This window comes from Mustela erminea, chromosome 14 (genome assembly GCF_009829155.1).
Source record: "Mustela erminea isolate mMusErm1 chromosome 14, mMusErm1.Pri, whole genome shotgun sequence".
Taxonomy (NCBI): domain Eukaryota; kingdom Metazoa; phylum Chordata; class Mammalia; order Carnivora; family Mustelidae; genus Mustela; species Mustela erminea.
Window position 1 is genome coordinate 1021540 of NC_045627.1, and position 23180 is coordinate 1044719.

The window sequence follows — 23180 nt, forward strand, 5'->3', positions numbered from 1 at the left end:
CGTGTCCCTTCGCACCTGTTTCCCCAGACCCAGTGTCCAGCTTCTCCTTCTAAAATGTCTGCTTCCGGCCGTCTCCACTGCGGAGGTGCCCCTGGCGAGGGGTGAGACAGATGACCCGCTCAGGGAATGATCCCGCCGGTCCCACACTGGGTGCAGGCAGAGCAGGGTCGCCAGGCTGATGTGGAAAATGTGAGCAGAACTTCCCCAGCAGGGCCCATCTCCTCTCCCTGGAAGGGGTCTTTTCCCGTGTTTGGTGGTAATCACCAACACTGACTGAGAGCTCAGGCGTGCCGGCTCAGTTCTGAGATTCCAGGTGTTGAGCTTGTCATCACCTCCAACAGAAGCGGGAGACACCTGAAGCTTGGGCAGGCTGGAGGACTTGGCTGTTGGCACCAGCCTGGAAGGGGCAGAGCGGGAGCTGGGACCCCGGGCAGAGGCCGGCCCCAAGGCCATCTCTCTCCCACCATCATGAGCGGTCCTCAGAAAGCCTTCTTGTTCCCTAAATGATTTGGTCTAAGACAGGACTGTACCGTTGAGGGCATCAGTCTCTCAGGGCTAAGTTGACAGAAGGAGAGGTGGAGAAGGGGGAACCAGGAGGTGAGTGGGACCCCAAAGAGGAGACAGGGAGAGACGTGAGCACCTGGAGGGCGGGGGGTTTTCATCACTGGCTTTTCAATTTTTATTTTTAATTGTGATAACACACACATAACCTAAAAGCCGTCTTTGAGCCCATTTTGAAGTTCAAGGGCATTAAGCACATTCACGGTGTCACGCAGCCATCCACACCATCCAACTCCAGAAAACTCCAGAACTCTCCTCATCGCACAAAGCCGAAGCTCTGTCCGCATCCTAGGGCTCCTCCTTCCCCTCCCCCAGCCCCACAGCCCCGCAGCCCCCCTTCACTAACTCTGCCTTCCGACTCCGAGCTAGTACCTCGTGAATGTGGTATCATATGGTATTCATCCTTTTGTGACTTCATATTTCCCTCAGTATCACATCTTCGAGGTCCATCCAGGCTGTAGCCTGGGTCAGAATTTCCTTCCTTTTTTAAGGCTGGACAATATCCCATTGTATGGATATCAGACATTTTGTTTGGCCCTACATCCATCGATGGACACGTGGGTGGCTTCTACCTCTTAGCCCTAGTGAGTCATGCTGCTAGGAAGACAGGTGTACACATCCCTGCGTCCCTGCTTTCAATTCTTTTGGGTGTAGGCCCAGAAGTGGAATTGCCAGATCTCAGGGTAATTGTATGTTTAATTTTTTGAGGAAACTCCATACTATTTCCCACAGTGTCTGTGCCGTTTTACATTCCTGCCAACAGCGCACAAGATTCGTGTCTCCACATCCCTACCAGTGCTTGCTGTTGACTGTGTCCTTTCCTCTTCCATCGTAACGTCCTAATGGGTGTACGTTTGCGTCTCAGAGTTCTCGAGTCCCTGCAACACAGTACACGGCTTACGTTTGTATGGCCACTTAATAGTTTCAGATTTTAAGTCATTTGCCTCCAGTGTTCGCTACATTAGATAGGAAGCTGTGGGGGAAGACATGGATAACCACCTCACTGATGAGGAAGCCAGCTCAGAGAGATGGAATGATCTGTCAGACACAGGGAGGCTTGGCAAAGGTGTGAGGAGCACCCCGGGCTCCAGCCGCCCCTGGGCGGGGCAGGGCTCCATCCCAGGCACTGGGAGTAGCATCTTCCCTTTACCAATAAGGAAACAGGATGCGTGCTTGAGAGATGCTGGTTTGCATACAGGTCCCTGCACGTGAAAGCCAAGGGAATATCAAAGAAAGAGGCAGCCGCCCCAGATGGGTCCATGGCAGGCTTAATACATGAGGGAACTTACTTACGAGGCCGCCAGACAAGTAGGTCTCCACACCTGCCTGCCAGAATCGTAAAGGTTTACATAGAGGTCTAATGGGGTTCGGTCACGTACACCATCCAGATGGTCTCAACAACACCTTGCTCTCCCAAGGCTGTGTCCTTGGAACAGCTCCCACTGTGGGAGTGGTAGGCAGAGTGGGCACACCAAGTATCAGGGAGGGGATGAGGGAGCTCTGACTGCCTAGGTCCAGCTCTGGGGTCAAGGGGCAGTCATGTCCTCTCAATGACCTCCTTCAAGAGGGGATCCGCCTGTCCCCCTAGGCCATGCAGCCCAGGAGGGTGGAGCCCACCTGCTCTGTTCAGGCCCCCGCCCCCTGATGCACACCTGCTTCCTTCCTGAATGCCGATCAGTTGCTGGCTGACTGCTGAAAATGAAGGGGGATGAAGAAAATCAGGTGGCTTTAAGTGGACAGGGATAACAAATGCTGAGAGCAAAGCAGGGACACTGGGCCGGGTGTAGCTGGCTTCTGTTAGCCAGGGATCTGTAGTCTTGTCTTGGAGAGAAGAGCTAGAACCTCTGAGCCTCGTCTCCCCCATCTTCAAGACAGGGATGGCAATTGCTAACCTTCCAGGATGCTTGGAGAATTCACTGTAGGTTGCCCAGCACAGGGTGGCTGGTGGCGAGGGCCCAGTAAGTATTCCCGCCTAACCCCCTTACCCCAGTGGGTGAGCAGCCCCTGGCTACATCTGCCCTGAGCCAGGGAGCGGTGGCTGTCCTCTCTCCTGCAATCCAGGCCAGAAGAGGAGGAGCAGGAAAGCCAGCATGGACTCCCGAGAGGGGTGATTTAGGAGGCGGGCAGCAGAGCTCTTGACTGTTGCAGGGCATGCCATCATTACTTAGCTTCAAGGAGGTGTGAGGACCCTATAAATAGCAGCAGGAGTGACACCGCAGAGGGTTCTAGACTTTGCAAACTCTGTAGAGGACACCGGCTGGCCGAGAGACATTTATTTATATTCCAGGCAGGCATAGAATTTATATTATTGAAAATAAAGATTTTATGTATTTGTACATATCTAGCCGGGTATGTGCCTATAAATAAAACTCATACCTACCTTTCGGGGGGTCCCATCCCCCAGCTTGGTCGGCATCCATTCTGGTTGGGGGTTATTAACAGTGTCTGGGAACCAACCATGGGCCCCTCTGAAATATCACCCTTGTCAGTCCCAGGCCTTTAAAGCCGAGTGAGATCTCTTGACCATGGAATTATGGCGTTCATATTAGCATGCCTGCTAAGAAATTCTTATGCTGGCGATGTGCACTTCCCCGAAGTGTTTCATGGAAATTAGATTTCGGGAGAACAAAACAGCAGAGGGCTCAGAGGCTGTGGGAGGCGGGGATCCCTCTTTGTTACTCATTTGCCCAGTAATTAATTTCTTCCCCAGTGCAATTTGAAGGAAAAGACTGTGTTCATTAATTTATCGTCCACCTGTTCCCGAGGATTATTTTGATCGCTTTTTAACAGGAGACTTTGTATCCAGGAGGGAGATTTAATATCATCCCACGAGCTGGCATCTGAGTGCACCGAACCGTGTCCACAGAGTGATTTTCACCAAACAAAAAACAAGTGGGCTTGGGTGACTGTCACAGCAATGACTTGAGTGATGAACAGCTTCTCTGTGCAGAATCCCAAAGCCCCGTGCCCCGCCTCCCTCCCCACGGGGGATTTTAGGAAGATATTCTGAGGAGTTCAGGTCCCTGGAACACCACCCCACCCTTTTCTCCCTTTTCCACCCAAGGCGCACGGGTCCTAAGTGTCTACATGTACCCGCAGAGAAACCAGGTCAAGCACAGGAAGCCCAAACACAGGAAGCACACGGACGCTTTCTGAGGCAGATCTGATTATGTGTAACAAATGTGGAGGATTTGAACTACTAAATGAAATCTCACCCATCGCCTCAAATTCAAGTGTTTGTTATTTTTTATTTAGACACAAGAATTACAGCTTGAGAGCATTCAGAAAATTATATTTAACCCTCATTTAGATTCAATCTGAACCAATTTAATGAAATGTGAATACCTTTCTAGATTTACAGAGAGAACAGAGAGAGATATAAACCGGGAAGAAAGGCATTAGATGTGTTTTTTCCATACCCTGTAGATGGAATCCCAAGTCCTTTTGCCATGACTAGAGCTATTTTCCTCAGCGATAATGGAGGGAAAAAAAGCACAGAATTCGAGGAAAATATGGTTTGGGATTTGGGAGATCCACCCATCCCGCCATTGAGTTATTTATTCAATAGCTCTGGAGCCAAGCTTTGTGCAGTCCTTGGAGGTCAAGGGTAAGCCAACTGTACTCCCTCTTTCTGCAGCTCGTTATTAATTACCACAACTGATAGGAAACTAATTCTGCTCCGGGCTGTGTGAGGGAGTTTTGCCCTAGCCTAGAAGGGCAGGGAAGTCTTCCCTGTGGAAAAGACACTGAGCAGAGTCCAGAAGGAGGAACCATATTACTGGAGGGAAAGGGGTTGAAAAGAGTGCTTTAGGCAGAAAACAACATGTGCAAAGGTCCTGTGGCCAGAGGGGATATGGACACATGAGAAATTTACAGAAAGCCAGTGTGACAGAGGTAAAGAGCAGAGATGAATGCACTGTATGAACAGTCTGTAGAGGTGAGTGAGTGGGACTGGACTGAGTAGGGACTTATAAGCCAAGGTTACAAGGTTTAATTAGGTTTACTGGCTAATTAGAGTCTGGCCTCTGGTCTCTTGTAATCTGAAGCAAGGCTACCTGGGCTCAAACCCTGGCTCTATTATACAGTATTTAAGAGAATTGGGACATGTCCTTTTACCCTGTCTGGACCTCAGTGTCCTCATCTGTAAAATGGGGTAACAATGCTCCTCTTCAGATGGTTGACTTGAAGATTAGATGAGTTTATACACCTACGGGGGTTAGGACAGTGCTTGGTACACAGCACACACTATCATCCCAACATTATTATTGTTTTCTTTTGGTGCTATCTTTGACACAAGTAGCTCTCACCAGATAATCTCTAAGTGCTTTCAACTCGGGTTTCAGGTTTCCAAAAGTCTTTCCCAAGATTTTCCCAGTAGCTCTCACCTTTGAGAAATGCCGTGAGACAATTTGACTCCCTGAGTCCAGGGTCATGTTTTACCCACATGTGCCTAGGGGAAGCCACAGCATGGGACAGAACCACCCGACCCCGGGAAAGCCTGTGCCGGGAGGGGGCCGGCGGGGGGGTGTGGTTGCACCCGGAGAGAGGGAGCAGGAATCAAGATGTTGTTCCAGTGCTCGTGACTCCTAGACTGGGGAGGAGATGACACTGTAGAGGAGAGCTTCGGGATGGTGGGTGGGGGAGGGGTGCCATCTGTCAGGTAGTGCCCCTTGGCCTTGGTGCTCCTGCACACCTGGGTAGAGCCCCCCTGCCCAGTTGGGGGCCCACTGTAGACTACTTGTGAGAGAGTGGTTTTGGGGGTGAGTGAGGGAGGGGTGAATGCAGACCATGCAGTCAGACCCCGGCTGGCATTTGGAGAGAAGTGTAAGCATCCTTGGAGGCTGAACAGCAGGAGCCTGGGAAAGGACAATGAGAGAACAAGAGAGCCAAAGAGAAGGACATCTTCTCTTTGGTCCGCTTCCAGCTGGGGGCCCTCCGTGGCCCAGAGACCCTGGGGACTGCTGCCGGGAGGCCAGGCCCCTGCCTCACGCTCTCTTACCTGCTTCTGCTGTCACCCCCTCGGCCTTGAAACAAACCCTCACCAACAGGACTAGGAAACGGAAACAGGGCTTATGAGCAAACCCAGTGGGAACAGAGGTGCTGGGTGTGGTCCGGCTAAGTCTGTCTCTCAGCAAACACTTATTGGAGACTTGCAATGCTCTTTTTCAAAGCAACACCCTGGACTGTTTGCATGAAAATAAACACCAGAGGGAATTCAGATTCCAGGCCTCCGTCTAGAACTCTGGCCATGGAACCCGTTTTTCTCGCATGTTCCTTGGTGATTCTTAGGCAACGTAAATTTTGGGACTCAGGACATTGGCCATGGGGACGGAAGGGTGTCCCCCTTGGGAAATATGGAAAGTGTCCCAAACTGGAAAAAGTGTCCGGCAGAGAAAGAGAATAAACCAGCCCATGTGCTAGGAATGTTGGGGAGGGCTTCTCAGAGATGGCATGATTTACTCCAAGTGCTACCACTGGGGGGGCAGTGGGTGCCTTTGGCAAGGGGGGGGGGTGTGTGGACATGGCACCCAGGGGACCGTGCAGGGGAGGGGCACACAAGCTTGGTTTTCAGACCGGGAAGGAATTCCAGGAGCATAAAGGGGAGGAAATTAGGGCAGAGGTGGGAATTAGAGTAGCTTTATTTGAGGAATATAAACTAGCTCAGCTGGCCAGGCCAGAAGCTTTGTGCAGGGCAGTGAAAGTGGGGATGAGGCTGGGAGTGAGCTAGCTAACTTGTGACAGGCTTTGACAACCAGAGGAGGGAGCATTGCATTCACCTCTGCAGGACTTGGTGAGTGCCCTCTGCGGGCTGGTGCAGGGCTGGGTGTTGGGGACAGAAATACAAAAGTCCATCTCTTCCCACATCGAGCCCAAGGTTCAGTGGTGGGAGACACCCATTTATATGCGGAGGAATGTGAAAGACCAGGGTAGAAGACAGAGCTGTTGGCCCTATGCTGGCCTGGGGTGACCTCCCAGGCAGGGCAAAATTCCTTGCCCTCGAGTTTCCAAACAGAAAGCACTATACCCTTGTAACTTGTAAGCCATAGGCTGGGCCCACCAGGGGTTTCTGAGCAAAGGAGGGACATGCCCAAAGCTGCATTTTGAAAATAGTAAAAACTGGCCACAAGATGTTAAAAGTGAATGCAATCCAGCTCCCTGTTAGTGGTCTGCAGTTTCCCTCCTGGACATGGATTGGCAGAGCTCTCACGCCATACCTTTCTGTTTATCCTCTTGCAATTTAAAGCACTTGAAAACAAAGCATCAGTGGCCCGGGATCTTTTCTCAGGGGCTGATGGGCCTTTATCCAGGCTTGACGGAACCATTGGAATGTCAGCCTCGAAGAAGAAGCTGCTGGGCATTCTCCCAGCAAAGTCCCCTACCTGGCTGGTGTCCGCAGAGGCTTGGGGACGGGGAGAAATGGCTGAGAGACCATCCACAGAGCCGCTTCAGCCCAGGGGGAAAGTACCGAGTGTGGAAAGAAAGTCAAGCTGACCTGCCGGGCCTCCTTCTTTCTTATTGATCACGCCCCATTTAATTACTTTTCCAGGCATTTAGGAAAACAGAAGAATGGCTTGTGGTTTACTGATATTAAAGTCTGGGCTGTCAAGGGTTTGTTTCAAGGACAAAGAGGAGCAACTGGGGTGGATTTTTTTTCATTGTTGCAACATGACCTTGACTATGCTACTCAGACTCTCAGGGAATAATAACATCTGTCCTCTTTCATTCCCACGCACAGAGAATGAGAAGGCATCTCCGCATGGGAACTTCAGCGAGAAGGGTACACGAAGGCGCTGGCACCTGTCTCTCCTACCAGTGTCTTCTGATCATCAGACGTCACGGCTTTGGGGGGGTCCCAGATCCAGAGCCCAGGATAGGAATAGAATAGTCAGGGAGGGAGGTGTTTTTTGACTGCCTGCTAAATCCAAGTGGGAATTATGTTTCAATTATCTGCTACTGGAGAAGTTGTAATCATTTTACCCCAAGGAAAGCCGGAGTGGATTGTACAAATCTTTAAGGCGCTCAGCTGCAGGGTGGTGGTGACTCAGGGCCACCCTCACGGTGCTAAGAGCCTCCCCAGGCCCAGGTTTTATGCCTTGTTTTGCCCACAGGGAGAATGGGTTTGTGATGCCCCCAGCCATAGGATAGCAATGTGAGAGCAGAGGAGAGGCTGGAGCTCCCTGTGCCCACGTGAAATCCCCCACCTCACCCGGGTCCTAACCCCATATACTGCCAGCCCAAGGACTGGAGGTGACTCTGGGCTCCACCACCAAACACGGGTTCCCAGAGAGCACACAAGGCTTGGGAGTGGGAGCCACTAGCCCTGGATTCTGGCCTGGGCTCTGACACTTCCTGTTCAGGAGGTTAAATTCGATGACCCCAGATCTTGTCATCCGCTAATGCTTATGAACCTTCTAGGCTTCCCAGTAAACCCCAGCTTTGCATAAAGCCTGCTTCGTTGCCCTCCATGGCCTGTGAACTGTCCTAGCACCTCCCCGGTGTATGGAGATCCCATCTCGTCCCCTCTTGGTCCTCTGGCCTCTCACCTTCATAACTGAAAGGAATCTATTCAAAGACCCTCTCCCCCCACCCCCAGCCCCCAGCCACACTGACAAAACTCACAGGCATCTGCATTTGGCCCTGACTCTTTGTTTTTCTCCGTTATGGTGTCCCACATTCTCGGAAAGTAGACCCCAGCTACAAAGCAGACTCTAGCCTGACCACAACCCGCATCCTGGACAAGCCCTGGATAGAGCCCCTTGAGAAACCCGCCTCCTCCTGCTCTACCTGGCCAAGATTCGCCCGCCTCCTCCCACCCCAACCCCATGGGCACAGCTGCAAACCTCTCACGTCCTTCAAAACCTCTTAGAAGGCAGGAATTTGGGGCTGGTGCTTCTCTAGAGGTCTGGCCCCTTTCCTCGCTTGGAGGGTGACTCAACCTTGTCCTGCTTGTTGCTCCAGTCTTGGTGCAATTCCTCGCTGCTGACGTCACCGGCCACCCTCACAGTCACCCAAGCATCTGTGCTGGTGAATGAATGGACTTCAGTTCTTTTCCCCCTTGTTGCTGAGGTCCAGGTGGTGGACCGCGTTCATGAAACAGCAATAAGTCAACAAGGTAAAGAATCTAGATAGTAGCGAGGCAATGAGGTAGGGATAAGGGGTGAGGTAACTCAGGGTCATGGGTGAGTTCACACGTCAAAAGCAAGGACAGAAAGGACCCCTGGGAAGAGCCAGTGTCTAGCAGAGTAGTCATGGCCCCCACCTGGGATGTGAGGAGCTGAGGAGGTGAGGAGGGCCACTACTTCGTTACGACATGAAACTCCCTGGAGGTTGGGGTGAATCATTCCTGGAGGGACAAAGGAAAGGTCCATGCAAAGGGTGGACCCCAGTAAACACTGTGGGGTGCAGGTGGCTCGGAGGAGGCAGGGGACAGCAGAGGATCTCTGGAGAAAGGGGAACTGGGTAAGAGGAGGGGAGAAGGGAGATGCTGCCATCAGCCTGGGAGACCGGTCTTCAGCCAGCCGAGCTCCAGGCAGGACACACTGGAACTTGTCCCTGTAAAATCACACAGTGGGGGCGATGGGAGCTAGGTGGTCATTTGGGTTAGGAGTCCTCAGGCCTGGCTATGCGTTAGAATCACCTTAGGAGATAGTTTAAATGTCGAGGCCCAGGGTCCATGGCAAGCCAATTAAATCAGAATATCTCCCTCCTGGTCCCATCTTAATCTCAGGAAACAAACTGAGGGTTGCTGGGGGGAGGGGGGTGGGAGGGATGGGGAGGCTGGGGGATGGACACTGGGGAGGGCACGTGCTATGGTGAGTGCTGTGAATTGTGTAAGAGTGATGACTCACAGACCTGTATCCCTGACACGTAACACATTATATGTTAATAAAAATAACTTAAAAAATTGGGATGTCTGCGGGAATGGCGGAGCACCCGAAGTTTCTGAAGTCCCCTGCTGTGCTCTCATTCCTCAGTTGAGAGCAGAGACTTGGCTTGTATGGGTGCTGGACATCACACACACACACACAACTCACACACGCTCATATACGCATGTACCCACGCAATCTCGCCCTGTTGGGTTACACGTGGAGTTTGTAGAGGATAGAGACTGACCAACTGAGGTAACAGTGGGTTTCCCATCTCAGTTCTGACACTGCCTGTGTCCTTCAGCGATACCCTGGACAGCCTTGGGCCTCCATTTCCTCCTGGGAGAAGAGGACGAAGCTCAGCCCAGTGGACTAGAGAGATGGCCCGGCCCTCGCAACTCTGGGTTTCTGAGTCTGCACGGCAGAGAGTGAAACACACGCACGGACAGTCAGTCTGAAAAGGCTTTGCCTGAAGGAGACACACATCTGTGTTCCAGACCCTTCCAGACACTTCCAGACCCTTCCAGACCCTTCCCCAGAGCCAATTTCCAGTGTTGCAATGGGCAAGGGCACAAGGCAAATATTTCCTGGGAGGCATGTGATTTCTTTGAAGGGCAGGTTATCCCTAAGGCTTATTTCTTGGCTTGGACCACAGATCTAATGGAAAGCCATAGGTAACTTCTTGACAGCAAGAAATGGTGACAGAGTGGGAAGGCTTTCCAGTGTCACGAGGGGGTCACCCTCTCTGGGCACCCAAAAATGAGATGAGGCGATGTTCTTGTGTTGACACCACTTAGGAAGCTGATCCGTGGGTAGCTGGAGACTGAGCTCTGGCTGAAAAGCAGGACACCTTCTCACCTAGAGATTCCAACTCTGCCATATTAATTCAGCCATCAAACGTGTTCTGCTAGCTGCTCACTTCTATAAATATTTACCAGCGCTGTCGACGAGCTGTCCCCGCCGCAGATTTCCCTCATTATGGCAACAACTGTTCTCCATGCGGGCCTCATGCATACAGAATGCCATGGTTAGAATGTCTTCTCAGAGGAGAGATGTCTGAATGCCACATGCTTTTAGAGAAGAGGACTTTATAGGAAAACACAGGAGGCAAAGTGTTGCCCAAGCAAATCCATTTATCATTTTACGCAAAGGATGGAATGGTATATGGGCCGACGAGGTAGTTTTGCCTTCCTCCTCTCTTGTTCTCACCACCTCAGCAGATAGGTAACGTGTGCTCTCCCGTTGCTCTAGAAGAACCGATTTCATTATTCCTTCTGTCACTCTTTAAGTACACCATGCAAGGTTAGGGTGTGTGAATCAGCACGGTCTGCTTGTGGAGCTCGGTCCAGTGATGGAGGCACAGGATGTAGGTGATGCACCACGAGGGCAAGAGACAGTGGCCCCGGGTGCGACCATCTGGAGGCAGGGACTCCCGGCGGTGGCATAGAGGGGAAGACACTGTAGGCGGGAACCTCAGCGGGAGGTGGAACACAGCCATGTCTCACCTTGGGTCACACAGAGGCTCTGCCTCCCGGGGGAGTAGAGCAGGACAAGCCCAGGCAAGAAGGGACCCCTGTACAGAGTGACTCCTAGTACCCTGCCAGGTGCGTTCTCCTCAATGGCAGGGACTCCCCGACCTCGGGTGCCCAGAGCCTCCGTGTGTCTCTGTCTCTGCTCTCCCTACCCTCAGAATCCATTCTGACTGTGGAGCTGAGATGTGTGGGAGCAGTGACTCCTTAAATGACCACTTCTGGACGGTTTGCTCCTAGAGAGATCCAGAGGGTGAGAGAAAGACACTCAGGAAGCGGGGCTGAAACTGTAGGACACTCGCTGCACACCGTGCGGGTGCCGGGTAGGGCTCCCTGGGAGCTGCCCACATGCAAAGAACAGTCACCGCCCAGGCAGGGGGAGCTCGGGGTCGCTCCCAAATGGCCAAGGGAAACGTTGAGGAAACTGACACTGTTCTGAGCACCCACTGTGTTCCAGCCTCTTCCATAAACCTGATCTCTTCATCACCATTAATTCATCGATCTGTTCACTCATTCACTAAATAAATTTGGGGGTGGGGATGGTTCCTTGGTTGTGGGAGCCCCCCTCCCCTTCCCCCTTCTACGCCTGCACATGCCCACGTGGCCTCCGCGGCCCACTTCCTCCGGGTGGTAACCACCCACAGATTGTGTTGAATAAACAAACAAAACGTCCCTCTCTCACTGCGCTTACATCCTAGAGGAGAGAGCCAGACAATAAATAATAAATGAGAAAAATTTACGGTATGTCAGTAGCAGTAAGTATAAGGAGAAAAATAAAGCAAAGAAAGACGGCATGAATTGTTAGTGTGTGTGAAAGCAATGAGGGAGAGAGCTATGGGCTCTCCAGTGGGAGAGCAATCCTGGTAGAGCTAGCAAGAGAGCCAGGACCGCAGATAGGAGAGCCCCTGGTATGCTCTTCAAGGAGCCAGTGTGCCTGGAGTGGAGTGAGACCAAGTCAAAAAGACAAGGGGCAGGGGGCGTCTGGGGGGCACAAGCTCTCTCATAAGTTCTCTGCAAGAACCTGGGTTTTTACTGGAGTGAGATGGGAGTCACTGGAAGACATCCCATCATAGCAGGTTGCTCTCCTGCTGTGTTCGGATGACTCGGTGCTGCGAGGAGGCTGCATGGGCAAGGACAGAGCCAGGAGACTGCTTGGCAGGCTCTCAGAATGACCCAGGTGAGAGATGGCAGTGACTTGCTTCAGGATGACGGTGCTGGAGAAGGGCAGTCGAATTCTGGGTAGATGTTAAAGGTGCCAATTGCATTTGTGGTTGGACCCGATGTGGGGTAACAGAAGGACAGAGATGTGGAGAGTGAGTCTGTAGATGTTTGCTTGGGCAACTGAAAGGGTTCAGTTGTCGTCCACTGAGAAAGGAAAGCCCGTCCAACTTGCTCATTTGCAGAGGGAGTGTCGGGATTTTCGTTTGGGTTGTGTGCAGTTTGAGAGGACCAGTAGCTTATCCAAGGGGAGGGGTGGAGCAGGCAGTTTGATGGACGGGTCTGGAGGTCGGGGAAGTGGTCTGGTCAGAGAATTTGGCAGTCAGCAGCACAGAGGTAGTATTGGAAAGTGTGATCCCCTAAGAGGTTATCAACTGAGGGAGCCTTGACCGAAAGGAAAAAGGCCAAGGTCTGAGTCAGGGGCTCTGTGGCACCTTGGGTTTGGGGAAGGGATTGAATCAGCAAAACATTCTGAGAAAGAGTGGCCAGGGAAATCAAAGGATGGGCAAGCCTGTGACATCACTGAAGCCACATGAAGGGGGCACATTACAAAACAGAGCGGTGACCACCCCACATGCTGCCGAATATGGCTGAAGCACTGGCCTAGAGCTCTGGCGATGTGGGTCATTGTGACCTTGGAGCGGTGAGGGCAAGGGCCTAGTTGGGGTGAGTTCAAGAGCGTGGGAGACGGTGAGTGCTGTTGGCACCTTTTCTATGCGGTGCGAGGAAGCAAAACAGAGCAGGAGCTGGAGGGAAAAATGGGGCCTGGGGTGGGTTCTTTGGGATGGGAGAAATCACAGTGACTTTGCAGGGCCTGCCTCTGGTCAGTGCACCAGATCTCGTAGAAGGTCTCGGGCCAGCAAGAGATTGGGACCCCAATCCAGGTCTGTGCAGCTCAGCTTTGTTCTGTCCCAGGTATCTTGCTGGATTTCTTTAGAAATCTTCCTGTAACCCTATGGCCCGAAATTCCACTCCTAGGCACACACTCACGAGAAACGTACATTTACACGCACCAAGAAAGATTTCAAAGAGTGTTCTCTGTAACAGGATTCATGAGAGAGAGCCCTGAACTGGAAACAACCCAAGTTTCCATCAGTAGTAAAATGGATAAAGAGATGGTGATACACTTTGATATTGAGAATGGGCGAAATGGTTGCTGCCCATGACATCGTGAGTTACAGCCCATAGATTATAAGGTTGCGCGAAAGAAGCCTACACAAAACAGGAAATACCTTATTATTCAGTTTACGTAAGTTGGGAAATAGCCCCAACAGGCCACTGGTGATAGAAGCGAGAAGACGGTCTCCTTTGGGGTGACAGCGGTGACCACGAAAGAATGGGGGGCGGGGATGGGGCCCTTGAAATGTTCTATTTCTTTATCTTAATAGTGGTTACCCAGGTGTTCAACTTATAAAAATGCATTCAGATTCACAGTAATGATTTGTGTATTGTCTATAGGATTTTTAATGTAATTGATGTGCCCCAAAAGACCCCTCTCTTCTACACCTGTCTGCATGGTTTCTGCCCCTGGAAGTCCCTCCAGACCAGCACAGTTTGGTGCCAGGTGCTCCCATTCACCAAGCCCTACGGAGCTGCCACAGGTCCCAGCCCACGTGTGTGCGTCCGTGTTCACCTGAGTCATTGTCTTCACAACCGAGCCTGCACGGGAGTACGCGGAAGGCAGAAAGTATGCCTGCTACTTGGCTGTTTCCTTTGCATCTCCTAGAGATACATACCACGGTCTCCTTCCCTCCCCTCCCCTCGCCTCCTACACACACGCACACACATACACACACACACCTGATGTTTAAAGTGTGTCTTGTGCTTTAAGACAGAAATCAGAATTCCGAACCTCTCCTGAGAAAAGGCCAAGAAAGAGACCCACGCTTGGGCTGGGTAGGGTGGGTACTTGGTCGTATGGGGCTTCTCCTTGGATTCTTGTAACATAGAGTCAGGAGCCCGTGAGGAAGCCCTTTGCTAGCGTATGCTTTGTGTCCTTTCTAGTTCAAGATCAGATGAATCATTGATCTTGCTTTTGGCTTTTTTCTCTCTCGCTATTTTTCTTTTTTGAGTAATAAATAATGAGCTGTTTGCCCTGACAGCGATTTCTCATGGTTTTATTTGTCAAAAGTGTTCCAAGGTCAGAACAATATGAACCATAAACTCCAGTCTATAAAAGGGGGCATATTCCCATCTCACAGGTGGCAAGCCCGAGGTCTGTGGAGGGTCACGCGCTCTTCCAGGGTGATGTTAGGTGATGTACCCTGGTGTCAGACAAAAAGCCGGATGTGGGATGGAAACTGACAGAACAGAAGATTCTCAGACTTCTGCTGCTTCCATTCAAAAGCTTCAGGCTCTAAGTGTGGAGGTAAAGATCTGTGGTTCTATCCTTGCTTTTTTTGGAGCCTTGCTTCTTCTCCAGCACTTCTGTTTTTCTCTTGTAATTCTTCCTGCCTGCATGTGATTAACTTTCTACCCGATTTAATATTTCAGCTGAAATCATCAGGAACGTAATTTGGTTTTAATTTTGAAAGGCTACATGTAGACCTGATCCTTTCTAGAAGGTACTTGTAATGTGAAATTAAGGACAAGACTCCAGCTCGAAGGCGACAGTTAGAGGAATAAGTAATGGAAAGTTGCCTTTCACATCTCACTCATTTTAGACACATTCTAATTAACTCTGCCAGAAAAATAATTGGCTGAGATCGGGTCGATCTGATTGAGGATCTAAATAACCTCGCTTGAGTGGTATTTATATTTCAGCTTCTGGTCTGGGTGAAGTCGGTATGTGGCTTGAATGCTAATTGTACACTACGTGGGGACAGAAATAACACGAAGGCCCATCCAGTGTCATCTACTTGCTCCCTAATCTTGTAAATAGGTGCACAGAGAATTTTTCGAAAGTTCATTTAACAGGAATGGTCTCTCAAAGTTCATTTCAAACTGGTTGTTTGGAACTTGCATTATTTCCCTAAAGAAATAATATGCTTCGTGGTTAACGTCACTGGTCATAGTAATAATAATAGCGAAATTCATCTAAGTCTAATGCAGCCAAAATAAAAGTGTTTAGAGAACCAGCCAGAGTCATTGTTCCTGGGGGTCAGATATCATCTAGTTGAGGAGAAAGGAAGAAAAGAGAAGGATGCCCCTCATTCCACATCCTGGGTCAGGGACCACCCAGTCAGTGTGGAGAGAGGCGTCCACAGTGATGCCCAGCACAGATGCTCACCTGGACAGGTTGGCCAGAGGCAGAAACAATGGCCATCAACACCGGACAGGTGACCTAGCTCAGCGGACTCCCATGGTCGCCAGTGGTTGAGAAGGGCTCACGCAAGAGGAGTGCACAAAGTGGCTGACGTGAAATCCAGGCATGGGACTGGTAGTTGAGTTAGCATCTAAGAACCGACTTGGGGACCAGGGAAAATTCTGAAGCTAAGTCTAATAACTAAAAGAGAATCAAAAACCCCACCATGGGTTCCACATTGAGGGTCAGCCAGGGCAGAGGATGGGGTTGGGGGGACAGTGGGTAGAGGGCACAGGGTGGGAGGAGCAAGGACAGGAATCAAGATGGTTTGGTTACAACCTTTCCTTCTATGTGAATTCTTTCCCTTTCCTGCTCTTGAAGGGAACCACGTTTTAAGCAGCATTTGGAAATCAAAGACATTTGTCCTTCGCCTTCTGTGCTCCTCTCCGTAGACCCTGGGTGATGGGACCCTTGTGTGAAGCACCCTCGGCTCCCTCCTGCAGCATCTTACTCACGTCTCACTCTACTCACGTCCAGCCTCGTACTTAAACTACTCATTCCTCCTCGCTTCCTTCCCTGCGAGCTGCACCTCCAGGCTGTCAGTGCACGTGAGATTACCTCGCTGGTCGAAGGAAGGACTTCAACCATGAAAGAAACCCTTCCAGCAGGGGTTTACATTCCAACAGGATGCTTGTTAGCCCTCAGAAATCTCTGACAGGTGGGTTCCAGGCCATGCAAAGTGATGGCAGTGGAGTGGAGGGTGTGGAGAGGGGAGACGATGAAGGTTTTTAAGCAAAGGAGGGTTGACCAGTCCAAGATATGTCCTTAGCTCTGCCCCTCTGAGTGGAAGATGCTTGCCCACCATCCCTTCCTCCAATTCCAAGCCACAGGTTTCTGAAAAGCTGGGAATTTTCATTGCATATCCCACTGCTCCCATAGCGACTAGACTAGATCGAAAAAGGCAGGGGGGGGCGCAGGGGCGTAAGAATAGTAACCACCTAAAATCCGAGTGCTGTCTTGGTACCCCTGGATGCCAGACACAGTCCTAAGTATTTTACATATATACTGAATTCTTTTTTACATTATCAAAGACCTCAGGTTGCCCGCTGGTTAGATTTTTATTCAAGCGCTTCCATTTTTATGACTAGATATTTTTATTTTGTTTTATGGATGCCTGTAATTTATTTCATCATCCCCGTTGTTGCCACATGGTTCTTTCCAATTTTTATTATTTATTTATAAGAATGCTTCTCACAGGGGCTCCTGGATGGCTCAGTTGGTTGAGCATCCAAGTCTAGCTTTCAGTTCAGTTCATGATCTCAGGGTTGTGGGATCAAGTTCCGCCACAGGCTCTGCACTCAGGACGGAGTCTGCTTAAGCCTCTGCACCTCCACACTGTGCTCACTCTTGCTCAAACAAATAAAAAAATCTTTTTTTTCCAGAATATACATTATTTTATTTTATTTATTTTTTATTTTTTAAATTAACATATAATGTATTATTAGCCCCAGGGGTACAGGTCTGTGAATTGTCAGGCTTACACACTTCACAGCACTCCCAGAGCACATACCCTCCCCAATGTCCATACCCCACCATCCTCTCCCTACCCCCCTCCCCCCAGCAACCCTCAGTTTGTTTTGTGAGATTAAGAGTCTCTTATGGTTTGTCTCCCTCCCAATCCCACCTTGTTTCATTTTTTCCTTCCCTAATCCCCAAAACCCCCGCTTTGCCTCTCAAATTCCTCATATCAGAGAAATCATAAGATAATTGTCTTTCTCTGATTGACTTATTTCACTCACCATAATACCCTCTAGTTCCATCCACGTCATTGCAAATGGCAAGATTTCATTTCTTTTCATGGTTGCATAGTATTCCATTATATATACATACACTACCTCTTCTTTATCCATTCATCTGTGGATGGACATCTAGGTTCTTTCTATATTTTGGCTGTCATGGACATTGCTGCTATAAACATTCTGGTGCACGTGCCACTTTGGATCACTACATTTGTGTCTTTAGGGTAAATACCCAGTAGTGCAACTGCTGGGTTGTAGGGTAGCTCTATTTTCTACTTTTTGAGAAAACCTCCATGCTGTTTTCCAAAGTGGTTGCACCAGCTTGCATTCTCACCAACAGTGTAGACTGGTTCCCCTTTCTCTGCATCCTTGCCAGCATCTGTCATTTCCTGACTTGTCAATTTTAGCCATTCTGACTGGTGTGAGGTGGTATCTCATTGTGGTTTTGATTTGTATTTCCCTGATGCTGAGTGATGTGGAGTACTTTTCTTGTGTCTGTTGGCTGTCTGGATGTCTTCTTTGCAGGAATGTCTGTTCATGTCCTCTGTCCATTTCTTGATTGGATTATTTGTCCTTTGGGTGTTCAGTTTGATAAGTTCTTTATAGATTTTGGATACTAGCCCTTTATCTGATATGTCGTTTGCAAATATCTTCTTCCATTCTGTCAGTTGTCTTTTGGTTTTGTTAACTGTTTCCTTTGCTGTTCAAAACCTTTTGATCTTGATGAAGTCCCAATAGTTCATTTTTGTCCTTGCTTCTCTTCACTTTGACAATGTTTCTAGGGAGAAGTTGCTGCGGCTGAGGTAGAAAAGGTTGCTGCCTGTGTTCTCCTCAAGGATTCTGATGGATTCCTTTCTCACATTGAGGTCTTCCATCCATTTTGAGTCTATTTTTGTGTGTGGTGTAAGGAAATGGTCCAGTTTCATTTTTCTGCAAGTGGCTGTCCAATTTTTCCAACACTGTTTGTTGAAGAGACTGTCTTTTTTCCATTGGATATTCTTTCCTGCTTTGTCAAAGATTAGTTGACCATAGATTAGGGTCTATTTCTGGGCTCTCTATTCTGTTCCATTGATCTATGTGTCTGTTTTTGTGCCAGTACCATACTGTCTTGATGATGACAGCTCTGTAGTAGCACTTCAAGTCTGGAATTGTGATGCCACCAACTTTGGCTTTCTTTTTCAACATTCCTCTGGCTATTCGAGGACTTTTCTGGTTCCATATAAATTTTAGGATCACTTGTTCCATTTCTTTGAAAGAAAATTGATGGTATTTTGTTAGGGATTGCATTAAACATGTAGATTGCTTTAGGTAGCATAGACATTTTCACAATATTTGTTCTTCCAATCCATGAACATGAAATATTTTTCCATTTCTTTGTGTCTTCCTCAATTTCTTTCATGACTACTCATAATTTTCTGAGTACAGATTCTTTGCCTCTTTGGTTAGGTTTATTCCTAGATATCTTATGGTTTGGGGTGTAGTTGTAAATGGGATTGACACCTTAAATTCTCTTTCTTCTGTCTTGTTGCTGGTGTATAGAAATGCAATTGATTTCTGTGCATTGATTTTACATCCTGACACTTTACTGAATTCCTCTACAAGTTCTACCAGATTTGGAATGGAGTCTTTTGGGTTTTCCACATAAAGTATCATATCATCTGCAAAGAGTGTTAGTTTGACTTCATCTTTGTTGATTTGGATGCCTTTAATTTTTTTTGTTGTTGTTGTCTGATTGCTGAGGCTAGGACTTTTAGTACTATGTCGAATAGCAGTGATGACAATGGACATCCCTGCCGTGTTCCTGACCTTAGTGGAAAAGCACATTGAGAAAAAGCACATTTTTCTCCATTGAGAATGATATTCACTGTGGGTTTTTCATAGATGGCTTTGATGATATTGAGGTATGTACCCTCTATCCCTACACTATGAAGAGTTTTGATCAAGAAAGGATGATGTACTTTGTCAAATGCTTTTTTAGTATCTATTGAGAGTATCATATACTCTTTTCTTGTTCCTTTTTTTATTAATGTATTGTATCACATTGATTGATTTGGGGATGTTGAACCAACCTTGCAGCCCTGGAATAAATCCCACTTGGTTGTGGTGAATAATCCTTTTAATGTACTGTTGGATCCTATTAGCTAGTATTTTGGTGAGAATTTTCGCATATGTGTTCATCAAGGATATTGGTCTGTAATTCTCTTATTTGATGGGGTCTTTGTCTGGTTTTGGGATCAAGGTAATGGTGGCCTCATAAAATGAGTTTGGAAGTTTTCCTTCCATTTCTACTTTTTGGAACAGTTTCAGAAGAATAGGTATTAATTCTTCTTTAAATGTTTGGTAATTCCCCTGGGAAGCTGCCTGACCCTGGGGTCTTGTTTTTTTGGGAGATTTTTGATGACTGCTTCAATCTCCGTACTGATTATGGGTCTGTTCAGGTTTTCTACTTCTTCTTGTTTCAGTTTTGGTAGTTTATACGTCTCTAGGAATGCATCCATTTCTTTCAGATTGTCAAATTTGCTAGCGTATGATTGCTCATAATATGTTCCTATAATTGTTTTTATTTCTTTGGTGTTGGTTGTGCTCTCTCCTCTGTCATTTATGATTTTATTTATTTGGGTCCTTTCTCTTTTCTTTTTGATAAGTCTGGCCAGGGGTTTACCGATCTTATTAATTCTTTCAAAGAGCAAGCTCCTAGTTTCGTTGATTTGTTCTAATGTTTTTTTGGGGTTCTATTTCATTGATTTCTGCTCTGATTTTTATTATTTCTCTTCTCCTGCTGGTTTTAGGTTTTCTTTGCTGTTCTTTCTCCAGCTTCTTTAGGTGTAGGGTTAGGTTGTGTATTTGAGACTTGTCTTGTTTCTTGAGAAAGGCTTGCACTGCTATATATTTTCCTCTCAGGACTGCCTTTGCTGTGTCCCACAGATTTTGAACAGTTGTGTTTTCATTATCATTTGTTTCCATGACTTTTTTCAATTCTTCTTTAATTTCCTGGTTGACCCATTCATTCTTTAGTAGGATGCTCTTTAGCCTCCAAGTATTTGGGTTCTTTCCAAATTTCTGCTTGTGAGTGAGTTCTAGCTTCAGAGCATTGTGGTCTGAAAACATGCAGGGAATGATCCCAATCTTTTGGTACTAGTTGAGACCTAATTTGTGACCTAGGATGTGGTCTATTCTGGAGAATGTTCCATGTGCACTAAAGAAGAATATGTATTCTGTTGCTTTGGGATGGAATGTTCTGAATATATCTGTGATGTCCATCTGGTCCAATGTGTCATTTAAGGCCTTTATTTCCTTGTTGATCTTTTCTTTGGATGATTTGTCCATTTCAGTGAGAGGGGTTGTTAAAGTCCCCTACTATTATTGTGTTATTGTTTATCTATTTCTTTGATTTTGTTATTAATTGGTTTATATAATTGGCTGCTCCCATGTTAGGGGCATAGATATTTAAAATTGTTAGATCTTCTTGTTGGAGAGATGCTTTGAGTATGATATACTATCCTTTCTTATCACTTATTATAGTCTTTGGCCTAAAATCTAATTTATCTGATGTAAGAATTGCCACTCCAGATTTCTTTTAATGTCTGTTAGCATGGTAAATTGTTTTCTTTTTTTTTTAAGATTTTATTTGGTAAATTGTTTTCCACCCCCTCACTTTAAATCTGGAGGTGTCTTTGGGTCTAAAATGAATTTATTGTAGACAGCATATTGATGGGTTTTGTTTTTTTATCCATTCTGATGCCCTGTGTCTTTTGACTGGGGCATTTAGCCCATTTACATTCAGGGTAACTATTGAAAGATATGAATTTAGTGCCATTGTATTGCCTGTAAGGTGACTGTTATTGTATATTGTCTCTGTTCCTTTCTGATCTACTACTTTTAGGCTCTCTCTTTGCTTAGAGGATACCTTTCAATATTTCCTATAGTGCTGGTTTGGTGTTTACAAATTCTATTAGTTTTTGTTTGTCCTGGAAGCTTTTTATCTCTCCTTCTATTTTCAATAATAGCCTAGCTGGATATTGTATTCTTGGCTGCATGTTTTTCTCATTTAGTGCTCTGGATATATCATGCTAGTTCTTTCTGGCCTGCCAGGTCTCTCTGAATAAGTCTGCTGCCAAGCTAATATTCCTATCATTGTATGTTACAGACTTCTTGTCCCAAGCTGCTTTCAGGATTTTCTCTTTGTCACTAAGACTTGTAAGTTTTATTATTAGATGATGGGGTGCAGACCTGTTTTTATTGATTTTGAGGTGGGTTGTCTGTGCCTCCTGGATTTGATCCTTATTCCCTTTGCCATATTAGGGAAATTCTCTACAATAATTGACTCCAATATACCTTATTCCCCCCTCCCTCCTTCTTCTTCTTCTGGAATCCCAATTATTATAATTTTTTAAAGATTTTATTTATTTATTTGACAGACAGAGATCACAAGTAGGCAGAGAGGCAGGAAGAGAGAGAGAGGGGAAGCAGGTTCCCTGCTGAGCAGAGAGCCTGTTACAGGGCTCAATCCCAGGACTCTAGGATCATGATCTGAGCCAAAGGCAGAGGCTTTAACCCACTGAGCCACCCAGGCACCCCTCTAATATTGTTTCATCTATGATATCACTTATCTCTCGAATTCTCCCCTCTTGGTCCAGTAGTTGTTTGTCTCTCTTTTGCTCAGCCTCTTTATTCTCTGTCATTTGGTCTTCTATATCACTAATTCTCTCTTCTGCCTCATTTATCCTAGCAGTAAGAGCCTCCATTTTTTATTGCATTTCATTAATAGATTTTTTGAGTTCAGCTTGGTTAGATTTTAGTTCTTTTATTTCTCCAGATAGGGCTTTTATTTCTCCACACAGTTTTCTCTAATATCATCCATGCCTTTTTTGAACCCAGCTAACACCTTGAGAATCATCATTCTGAACTCTAGATCTGACATATTACCAATGTCCGTATTGATTAAGTCCCTAGCCTTTGGTACTGCCTCTTGTTCTTTTTTGTTTTGTTTTGTTTTGTTTTCCGCCTTGTCATTTTATCCAGATAAGAATATATGAACAAGAGAATGAAATACTAAAAGGGTGGCAAAGACCGCAGAAAAATGTACACTAACCAAATCAGAAGAGACCCCAAATAGGGGGGAGGAGAAAGGGAGTAAAAAGAAGCTCAAAAAATTTCAAAATATATATATACATGTGTATATATATATATATATATATATATATGTGTGTGTGTGTGTGTGTGTGTGTGTATTAGGCTGGTGAATAGAACAGAGCCACCCACTTGATTTTGGGTGTATTTTGGTCTTTTAGAAGAAACCACCTCCCAAAATCTTAAAGAAGGAAAAACTTACATATATACAAAAATAAGGGTAAACACGATGAAGGGAGGGAATATGACAGTAAAGATGAAAATTTTAAAAAGTTCTAAAAAAGGGATTGATAATTTAAGTTGGTTGGAAAAAGAAAGAAAAAGAAAGTGGAGAGAATTTGCTCAGGCTGGAGACTCGAACAAAGCACCTTGTGCTAGATTTAGAGTATATTTTTGATCTATTATAAGAAATTGTTTCCCAAAATTTTTTAGAAGAAAAAACCCTATATGTACAAAAAATAAAGTTAGATATAATGAAGGATAAAATATGAGTATAATAATGGAAAAAGGTTTTTTTAGGAAGATATTGTTAAGATAAACTGGTTTAAAAACTTTAAAAGAGGAAAAGTAAAAAAAATTAGAATAAGAAAAAAAATTTTTTAATTTAATTTAACTTTGCAAGTCTAAATGATCATGGGGAGAAAGCCATGAATTCCATGCATTACTTTCCCTATCTCTAGAATTCCGTTGTTCTCCTTGATCACTGATCTTGCTCTTGGCTGGGTGTTCTTTCTGATCTTCTGAGGAAGGGGCCTGTTGCCGTAAATTCTCAAAGGCCTTTGCCCGAGGCGGAATTGCACAGCCCTTGCCAGGGGTCGGACTAAGTAATCTG